General features: G+C 59.1%; 1 protein-coding gene across 1 annotated transcript in view; it reads right to left on the bottom strand.

The window, feature by feature from the left end:
- The window catches only part of PTP4A3 (protein tyrosine phosphatase 4A3), a 33,636-nt gene extending 27,061 nt beyond the window's left edge, over window positions 1-6,575 (bottom strand). Inside the window, exon 1 of the mRNA XM_023228138.3 lies at window positions 6,371-6,575. The gene's annotated coding sequence lies outside the window, so the exon portion shown is untranslated. The remainder of the gene's footprint in view (window positions 1-6,370) is intronic.
- Between the last annotated feature and the right edge of the window lie 3,317 nt (window positions 6,576-9,892).

Raw genomic sequence — 9,892 nt, 5'->3', positions numbered from 1 at the left:
GGGATGTTCGCTGGAAGGCTGTCCTCTGCCTCAGTGTGCTCCTCTGTAGGATGGGTTCACTGGAAGGCTGTCCTCTGTGCCTCAGTGTGCTCCTCTGTGGGATGGGTTCGCTGGAAGGCTGTCCTTCGTGGACCTGCCCTTGGTGTTCTTCTGGGATCGGAGGGACATTACCCTTTCCAAGAGGCCTCGCCTGAGTCCCTGGAACACTGGCACTGTGCCAGATACCCACAGGGACTGTGAGGACACCGAGCGCCCCTAGAAGACCACCACCTGGAGGACAGTTCCCAGCAGGCACCTGACAACCCTCAGGGGAACCTAGGCAGATGGGGCTTCCTCCCCGCAGGGCTTCTTAAAGCCCCTGTTCCTCCACAGATGTGGGGACCTCAGAGCCAGGCGGGTGGCCAGCAGGGCATATCTGGAATGTTTTTGAAACCAGGCAGTAGCAACAATGGTACCTCACAGAACCCCACCTTGGCAACACCAGATTGGGCCAGCCCCATTCCCCCAGTCTGGCTGGGAGCCTGAGGGCTGGGGCCTCCCGACTGCTGCCCATCTGTGTGGCTGTGGACAGCTCTGTGATCCTGGGGCCTCATCCGTGACATGGAACTTCAGACAACCCAGGCCATGGCATGAGGGGATGGCAGGCGGGCCATGTGGGCTGTGACCATGGTGACCATCCGCAGCAGGGGCTGGGCAGAACCAGGCCTGGTCACCTCCCCGACCCAGCCTGTATGTCCCCATGTTCATCACAGCCGTGGTGACAGTGGCTTGAGGGTAGCAAATTTAGCTCCCGGCTGCAGGCATTGGCTTCCATGACAACAGCCAAGGCCAGACTGGATGCCCAGCCCAGGTGGGTGGCAGGCAGGCACTGCCCCAGGGAGGGGGCTCCCCATTAGCAGGCACCGCTGGGCACCCAGCCACAGCCCCTCACCAGCCCAGGCAGGGCAGGAGGAGGCCTGGGTCACATGGTGCATCCTGGGAGCTGGGCACGCCGAGCAGCCTGCACTGCCCGATTTGAGCACCTGCCCAGCTCCCAGGAGAGAAGGAGGGGAACCATCAGAACCAGCGGACCTAAGGGAGACCTGCTCTCCCAGGCATCTGAAGACTCAGCAGGCAGGTGGGGAGCACCCCAGGGAGGAGCCAGAAACCTATAGGCGCTTTCCAAAGGACCTCAGCTCAGAACGCATCCTGCCAGCCTAGGGGCTACTCAGAGCCCTGTGCCATCTTATGCCCTCCTGCACAGCCCCTTGGGGGCTCTGGGCATTGCCGTGGTGCCCAGAAGGGGTGGGCAGGAGGTCAGGCCACAATCACCAGGCCTGCAGGCAGACTAGGCGCCGCGTCCACGGATGGAGGCTCCCACCCTTCCCATCCCCCTGCCCCACCAGGATCTGCCACCAGATAGCCCTGGACCTGAAGGGTGGATCTGGGGGTGGAGGGAGCTCACAGGAGCTGGTCTTTACCCTGCCAGCTCCAGGACTCAGAGACACCCCTGGGCCAGGAACTCTGCCCTGTCTGGCAGTGCTGCAGCCAGGCCATTCACATGGGCCTGCTGGATGCTGGCAGCTCCCAGGCCTCCCCCAGCAGGGCCCAGGGAGGACTTGGGAAGGCAGCAGTGGGTCAGCTCCCTGGGGACTGGGAGACGCTCAGGTCACACTGCCTTCATGTTGGGGCCGGGAATCCCCAAGGAACCATGCAGACTGGAACCCCACCCTCCAGAATCAAATGACCCACCAGTCCACCCAGATGAGCAAAGAAAACAGGTTATCCACATCAGGGCGTGGTGACGCTACACAGCAGCGTGGGTACCTCACAACCTTGTCTGTGCCTTCACTCAACTCCCCAGTGGCAAGGCACTCTGTGAAGCCAGGGAAGGGCCTTCTCAGTCTAGTCTGTAGCGCCCACCAAGCTCCTGCCCTGCCCTGAGCCCTGGATGACTGCCAGCATCCCTCTGTTCTCCAGTAGCCGGTGACGTCCCCATAGCACTGGGAACCCGGGGGCAGGGCAAGGACACTTTAACCCTATTTTACAGACTTCTGAGAGCTGCTCAGGACAGAGCCTGTGTAGGCGGGGGTGCTATCCTAATTTATTTTTTGAGATAAAATTCATAACGCATGAAATCCACCATTTTAGTCTTTTTTTTTTTTTCTTAGACGGAGTCTCGTTCTGTTACCCAGGCTGGAGTGCTGTGGTACGATCTCGGCTCACTGCAACCTCCACCCCCGGGTTCAAGCAACTCTCCTACCTCAGCCTCCCAAGTAGCAGGGATTACAGACGCCTACCATCACACCCAGCTAATTTTTGTATTTTCAGTAGAGATGGGGTTTTGCTATGTTGGCCAGGCTGGTACCAAACTCCTGACCTCAGGTGATCCACCCGCCTTGGGCTCCCAAAGTGCTGGGATTACAGACATGAGCCACCAGGCCCAGCCATTTTAGCCATCTTAAAGTGTACCCTTCCGTGTTTTTAATATATTCACAGTGCTGTGTAATCATCACCACTAATTCCAGAACACTTCCATCACCCCCTCCCACCAGCAGTCACTCCACCCTCCTCCCCCAGCCCCTGGCAACCACCAGTCTGCTTTCTGTCTCTGTGGACTTGCCTGTTCGGGACATTTTTTATGAATGGCCTCACCACGTGGCCTTCTGTGCCTCGTTCCTTTTGCTTGTCCTGGCGTTCTAAAGGCTCGGCCACAGCGCAGCCTGGGTCTGTGCCCGCTCCACTTGTTGGCTGCTTATATTCTACTGCAGGAGTGTGCAATCTTTTGGCTTCCCTGGGCCTGGGCCACACTGGGAGAACTGTCTAGGACCACACATAAAATACACTAACAGTAATGATGGCTGATCACCAAAAAAAAAAAAAAAAAAACCCTCATAACGTTTTAAGAAAGTTTCTGAATTTGGCCGGGCACGGTGGCTCACACCTGTAATCTTAGCACTTTGGGAGGCTGAGGCAGGTGGATCACTTGAGGTCAGAAGTTTGAAACCAGCCTGGCCAACATGGCAAAACCCCATGTCTACTAAAAATACAAAAATTAGCAGGGCGTGGTGGCGGGCGCCTGTAATCCCATCTACTCAGGAGGCTGAGGCAGGAGAATCACTTAAACCCAGGAGGCAGAGGTTGCAGTGAGCCAAGATCCCACCACTGCACTCTATCCTGGGCAATAGAGTGAGACTCCATCTCAAAAAAAAAAAAAGTTTACGAATGTGTGTCGGGCTGCATTCAAAGCCGTCCTGGGCCACGCTGCGGGCTGGGCACGCTTGTTCTACTGTATGGGCCTGCCACATTCCGTCTGTCCGTTCCTCAGCTGATGGACATTTGGGGCATTTCCAGGTCTGTCTGAATTTTATTCTCAGGGACTGGGCCAGGGGGCTGTGCGAGGTTGAAGGGAGAGCTACACCTTAACCGTCACCCCACAACTTCTGTTCTCCCAAGACCCCATCGGGTACAGGAGGTTGAGGTCCTACCAGATGCATCCTTGTGGGAGTCCCAGCTTTGTGTCCACATGTGTGAAGGAATGGAGGGGGCAGGAGAGGGACTGGGGGTGGGGAGGCCTGGAGTCCAGGCCAGCGTGTAGACTGTGGGGACACAAGGCAGGTGGGCAGAATCCACACCTTCCAGGGTCTGTCCGGGCTGTGCCAGGCTGCTGAGGGAGGATGCTGGGCAGGTCAGGGTGGGAGGGAGGTCCCAGTGGCCAGGGGAGTTGGGGAGGGACCCTCCAGGATCCCCGACAGAGAGGGCAAAGGGTACCCCCCAAGGGCCTGAGAGAGAACCCAGAAGGTGAAGGTGGCATCAGAGACGGGACTTAGAGGACAAGAAAGATTTCTGAGCGCATTTTTGGAAGTTCAAAGCATAACCTGCATGACCTTGCACATAGGGCACAGGGCAAAGACTTATTTAATTCGCTCAGCGGGAACGGCAGGAGGCAAAGCCGGCTCAGAGGAGGATTCAGGGCGAAGTGCCTACAGCCCTTGAGAGCTGGCAAGATGAATTAAGATGGAAAGAAGAGGTGGGCTGTCAGTGGCGTGCAGGCAACGCGGCCGTCACCACTCTCCATCTTCTCTGCCACAAAGAATCCACTTGCACCTCCACCAAAACTGTAGTTCACGCAGGATGTCAATGAGTCTGGGCCCCATCTGATCACAGACACCGGGACACACATCCCCAGAGCTGGCCTCTTCGATCCAACAGAGCAGAGTGGAAGAAGTGGGCGTCCAGACGGGGGTGCGGCTTGAGCAAGGGCCAGAAGCGGGAGGGCAGGCAGCGGAGAGAGGAGCGCAGGACTTCCCGGGGTACACCCCAGGGAACTGCTCTCCGGAAAGGGCGGGCTCTGGGTGGCAGCGGAGAGAGGAGGGCGAGGGCCGGACTTCCCGGGGGACACCCCAGGGAACTGTTCCCCGGCTTCTCAGAAGTGCTTCAGGGCATGGACAGGCCTCCACAATCCCCAGTCCAGGCACGTCACGGAACCAAGTGCAAGGTGAAGAAGTGGAAAGTCCCCAGAATCCCCAGACGGGGCAGGAAAGCAGCCGTGGGTGGCTGACAAGTGACATGGTGACACCTGAGCCCAGATACCTAAAGCCACCGCCCAGAGGGGCCATCGAGGGTCACCAAGAATCTGGGATACCCACTGGCATCCTGAGTATCCCCACTGCTGCCCCCACCACTGTCCTTGACCTAAGTCAGACCATAGTCCCCTCTGCTCAAAGCCTCCAATGGTGCCCACATCACTCAGGAAAGCCAAAAATCCTTATCGCCCTAAAGGCCCCACACGACCTGCTCCCTGCCCTCTGACCTCCTACCACTGCCCCCTCCTCACCTGCTGCAGCCTCACCTGCCTCCCAGCTGTTCCTGCAACTTGCCAAGCACAGTCCTGCTTCCGACCCCTTGCACTGGCTGTGCCGGTGGCCAGGAGCATGCTCTGTCCCCACGTTGTCCGGTGCTGGCCCCTTCTTATCACTCGGATCTCAGGTTCAGCATCCTCCTGTTCGTCCCGCTAGCCACCGAGGCCTGTCCTCCGTCCCCCACCCACGGTAGGGGTCATCTGTCCCCCTTCTGGCAAACTTGTCCGCCTCTCTCCCCGCACAGGACAAGAGCCTGGCCACAGCCCCTGCCTCAGCTCCCTGGTTCTGTGAGCCCCGTACACAGCAGGTGCTGGCTCAGTGGGTGTGTGAACACATTCGACTGTCCCGTGAGTGGGAGTAAGGCAGAGACAAGCATCCCCAGTGAGGGATGAGGATGCTGAGGATGGAGAAAGGAACACCCGCCAGCAGCCATTCCTTCTCACCCAAGCACTCCCAGCAGCACAGCGACCAGGGCATCTGTGGATGGACCCAAAGTCACTGTTCGGGTGGTCTTGGGGAAAACTAACTCCGACCTCAGGGACCCGGAGGTTGGCGGGCCTGGAGGAAGGATCGTCTGCTGGGTGTCTAGCCAGAATTGCTTGGGGAGCCCCCAAGGAAGACAGGACATGCCAAGCACCCAGAAAGAACTGGGGGCCACTTCTACGTGGGGCCCACAGGACAAGGAGCCAGGCATGCAAGGCCCAATGGACCTGGGTGCCCACTGCCTCGCTGCTCCCTCACCAGGGGCCAGGGCCCTACACAGTGCCAGAGAGGTCCTGTTTATTCCTGGGGCAGCCCCTGCAGCCCTGTTCGTGACTTGTCTGTCCCTGTCATGAACTGTGGGCAGCAGACCGGGAGTGTTGACTGACCCATGCCAGGTCCCCAGGATCAGGCACAGGGTCAGGCCCAAAGCAGGTGCTGGTGAACACTGTGGGATGAGGATTTCGGGCAGTTTAAATGACTTCTTGAACACTCCTGGCAATGTAGACAGTCAGTGCCCAATGAGTGCTGCCAGTGGGTGCTACTTACTGAGTGCCAGGCGCTGCTCCATGCCCTACTTCTGCGCCCGCCCCACGGCTGCCTCCTCCTGGAGGCCCTCAGGGGATCCTTGAGGATGGAGCCCCTGCATCTGCAGAGATGCTCTGCCTCCAAGCCTCCGCTGACTCGGTATCACCTCCCAAGGACCTGTCCATTCTGTCCATCCAAATCCCACTCCCTGGAGGCCCATTCACCAGCCCACACTTACTGGGCACCTACTGAATACCATGGCTATACTGTGGGTCCAAGGGAGCTCACAAGGAGAAAGATTCAGTTCCTGGCATGACAGCAAACTTGGCAGAGCAATCAGGAGCTGGACTCATGGCGGCCAGAGACCCCAGGACCCCAGGACAGGGGAGAGAGGCCCTCAGCTGCTGGGGGGCCCTGCCCCAATGGACCCTCCAACCCCATGAGAATCCCCTATCCTTGACCCAGTTTCTACCCGAACCCCTGAAATGGGGAGAGGCACAGAGGCCCTGAAGATGGCCCACCTTGTCCTGCACCATCCATCAAGTACAGCAGCTCCTCAAATAACACTGTTGCTTTCAACGTGGTTTCGTGATAACGCTGATGAGAAAAAAACATCGCTTCCCATTCAGGGCCATTGCGTGGCGTCTGCACGGTTTTCTCCCCGTCCTCCAGCTCCCCCACACTCCAGCGTGGCGCACATCAGGTAAACAGGAGTGTCGCCGAGGCCCTGGCTGAGTGGGTGTGGCTGTGCATGCGAGTGTGCCCCGCAAGGGGATGCTGTTCTGAGCAGGGTCGGGTCCCACCTTGTGCCCAGAGCTGCTGAGACAGGCTCGGCCACTCGTGACCCTGAACTGGAAAGTGGGTTGGAAAATGAATGAATAAATGAATAAAAATTATTGCAAAATAAAAATTCGTCAAATAGACACAGTCAGACAAATGCATGGCAATACAGGAAGCCGCCACGTTTGTGACTGTTTGATTTTGAAGTGCGTGGTGGCAGGAGGCACCCCCGACTACGGTCACCGTGCAGACGTGTGTTCCGCTGTCACTCACTGACACGGAACGCTGGGGAAGCAATTCTCTTCCCTGTTTAATTCACTTTTCTTACATTATGTGTAGCTCACATTTACTTCAGTGTTTAATATTAGAAGTGTTTGGGGTCTTCATTTGAAGCTTGGTGATGTTTTTGTAACCAGAAGTACCTGGCAGGAACTTAACTGTTACCTATATCTATCAACTTATGGTAATACTAGTTTCCTTAAACCAATTTTCACTTACAACTGGCATCACTTTGCTTAAAGTCACAGCTTCCAAGAACTTATGGATGACGTGACATGAGGACTCACTGCACACTGTGCCTAGGAAAAAAGTCTGGGGTGCCCTGTGGCCAGCCTGGGCCCAGCAAGGCCTGGGACTCTCAGACCAGAGCTTCCCCCAACATCCCACAACATTCTCCCTTCCCAGCAGCATCGGCAACACCAGGGAGGGCAGTGCCACTGCACACACGGTGCCCAGCCTCCTCGGCCCTGCGCGAGGCCACTGCAGCCTTTCCTCTGGGGCTGCGTGCTGGTTGCATGCCCTCTTTCACTTACTGTCTCGTAACGAGACAGGATGGAGAGGCTGACGGGGCTCATCCTGGGGTTGGCCCGGCTCTGCCTGTCTGACCTGGGGAGGTGGCTAACCCTAAGTCCTATCACTCCCTCCGAATCAGGGGCACCACACCCCAGGGCTTGGGAGGCTGGATGGAAGAACAGTGGCCCTGGTGCACACAGGAGGTGCTTGGGACCAGCCAGGGACCCTCCTGAGACATCTATTCCTACTCTGGGCCTGCCCGCTGGCCAGGCCCCCAATACACAAGCCCTGGGGCTGCCTGCAGGCACCTGGATCCGCCAAAGCCCGGGTTCTCACGCTCACTTCCTCTTCAGGGGAGGCTGGGGACGCCCGCCAGGCCCAAAACCCCAACACACTCTCAGGGAGGGCTTACCCTAGAAGATCCTGTGTAGACACCTTCTAAAGGGATGGGAAAGGGGAAGCAGAAGCGGGGAGGGGTGGAGGGAAAGTGAGGGAAGAGAGGAGCAGGAGGTATGGGGGAGGGTAAGGGGGTAGCCAGAGGCGGGAGGGCCATTCCCCAGCCTCCCCATGTGACTCCTGAAGGCAGGAGGCCAGGACAGGCGCGAGGCCGCCAAGAACACAGGGCGCAAGGCCCCACGGAGGTCAAAGATCCCCCTATGGCCAGGCAGGCCCTACTGGCAGTGTCTATGGGAAAGGCCCTGGACCCAGCCTGCTACATTCAGGCCTGTCAGTGGGCACTGGGGTTGCCACAAATGCCAGGGCGGCTGGACCCATCCTGTGGAGTGGAAGCCCAGGCCCCTGAGCCCGCTCCAGGAGGGTCCAGACCTACAGGGTGACCTGGGGGAGCCCTGAGCAGGGCACCAGAGGACTGAAGGAGGTGGTGGAGAGAGGGGTTCTGCAGGGCCACAAACACCCCGACTGGTCCCATTCATGCCCTCAGCTCCCGCCAGCTGCACCTGCCCACCTCTCCCTTCACCCGCCTCACCCACACCTTACAGCCTCAGACCTGTCACCCAGGGCGGCCTCCAGTGTTCCCAGAGGCTGCACCCTCTGCCAGCACCCCTCTCCCCAACTCCCTTCTCCTGGACACCTCAGCTGCTGCCCAGGTCTCCTCCTCCAGCCCCAACCAGGGTGGCTTGTGTGATGTCAGGAGAGGTGTGGGATCCCGGGAGCTGGAGGAATGGCCCTGACATCACGCAGGCCACCCTGGGCTGAAGCTGGAGTGGCCTCATCTGTGCCCAGAGACTGTGAACTTCATGGGACTGGGCCCTGCTGGGGCCGCAGCGGGGGATGGGTAGGTGACTGTGTGGATGGACAGATGGATGCACTCGGTGAATGGTTTGGTCCACGCTCCGGCCCACGTGCCCCAGCGCCCCGCTCCACCTGCTGTTCTCTGAGCTCCCTGCCCCCGCATGCTTTCCTGGGACTCCACGGCACAGACCTCTGAGCCGATGGCTGTCCTCACAGGCCCGGGGCCCCTCGGGACGGCCCTTCCGGTGACTTCCTGCCAGGGAGGCTGGGGGAGGGGTAAACAAGGCCTCCAGATGGCTTCCTGTGGCTGGGCAGCCGTGGGAACAGCCCGGCCCAGGGACACCACCAAATGAGGGGAGGGTGGGAGCAGGGGCCGGCCAGCAGTATCCATCAGCACAGCATCTGCTGAGATGGACCCGCTGCCCTCTTGGAGCCTCCAACATGGCCGGGGGAGATGTGACACCCTGCTTACAGAGAGGGACACTGAGGCACAGGCAGGCAAGTTACCCCAAGGCCAGCTGCGAGACCCCTGAGCCCATCAAACCCAGTGCCCTCCCCTCCACACCAGAGGCTCCCGTCTCTGGCCTCATCTGCAAAGGAACAGACGAGCTGGCTGGCCGGAGGCCACAACGACACGACGTGCAGACGTGCAGGTGCCAGCTCGTCTTTCTTCCGTCCCAGCACTGCCACTCCCCAACTGTGTCACCTAGCAGAGTGCCAGCCTCAGACACCAGCTTCCCTCCCTGGGACACAGGGCAGCCATGGCAGCTGCCACCAGGGGACCCTGAGGTTTAAGGAGGTGCCCTGGGTGAGCTCCAGCTTCTGGCCCAGAAGAGGCTCGTGACGGTGCCATTCAGAGTGACGCTGTTCCATCGGGTCCTGGGTGCCCAGGAGGAGCCTGTCCTCGCTCGGCTTGCCCCTTCCTGGTGCCTCGTGCACGACTCCCTCTGCACCGTGATGCCATCTCCTCCCAAAAGCCCACCCTGACTAACTGCTTCCTGCCCCACCGTGACTTCTAAGTCTTGGGGACACACGCTCCAGGAAGGGAACTGCCATCTCCAAGTCTATCAATCTCTAGGGAACTGCCATCTCTAGGTCTATAAGTCCTGCTCATCCATGGGATCTCTGTGGGGTCACGACCGCCCCTCTCTGCCTACTGTCATCCCCACAGGGCCAGTATGGGCCCGGGCAGCCCCCCAAGAGGTATGAGGAGGCGGGAA

This window comes from Piliocolobus tephrosceles, chromosome 7, assembly GCF_002776525.5.
Source record: "Piliocolobus tephrosceles isolate RC106 chromosome 7, ASM277652v3, whole genome shotgun sequence".
Classification (NCBI taxonomy): Eukaryota; Metazoa; Chordata; class Mammalia; order Primates; family Cercopithecidae; genus Piliocolobus; species Piliocolobus tephrosceles.
The sequence above is the reverse complement of the archived record's forward strand: the minus strand, read 5'-3'. Positions and strand labels throughout refer to the sequence as shown.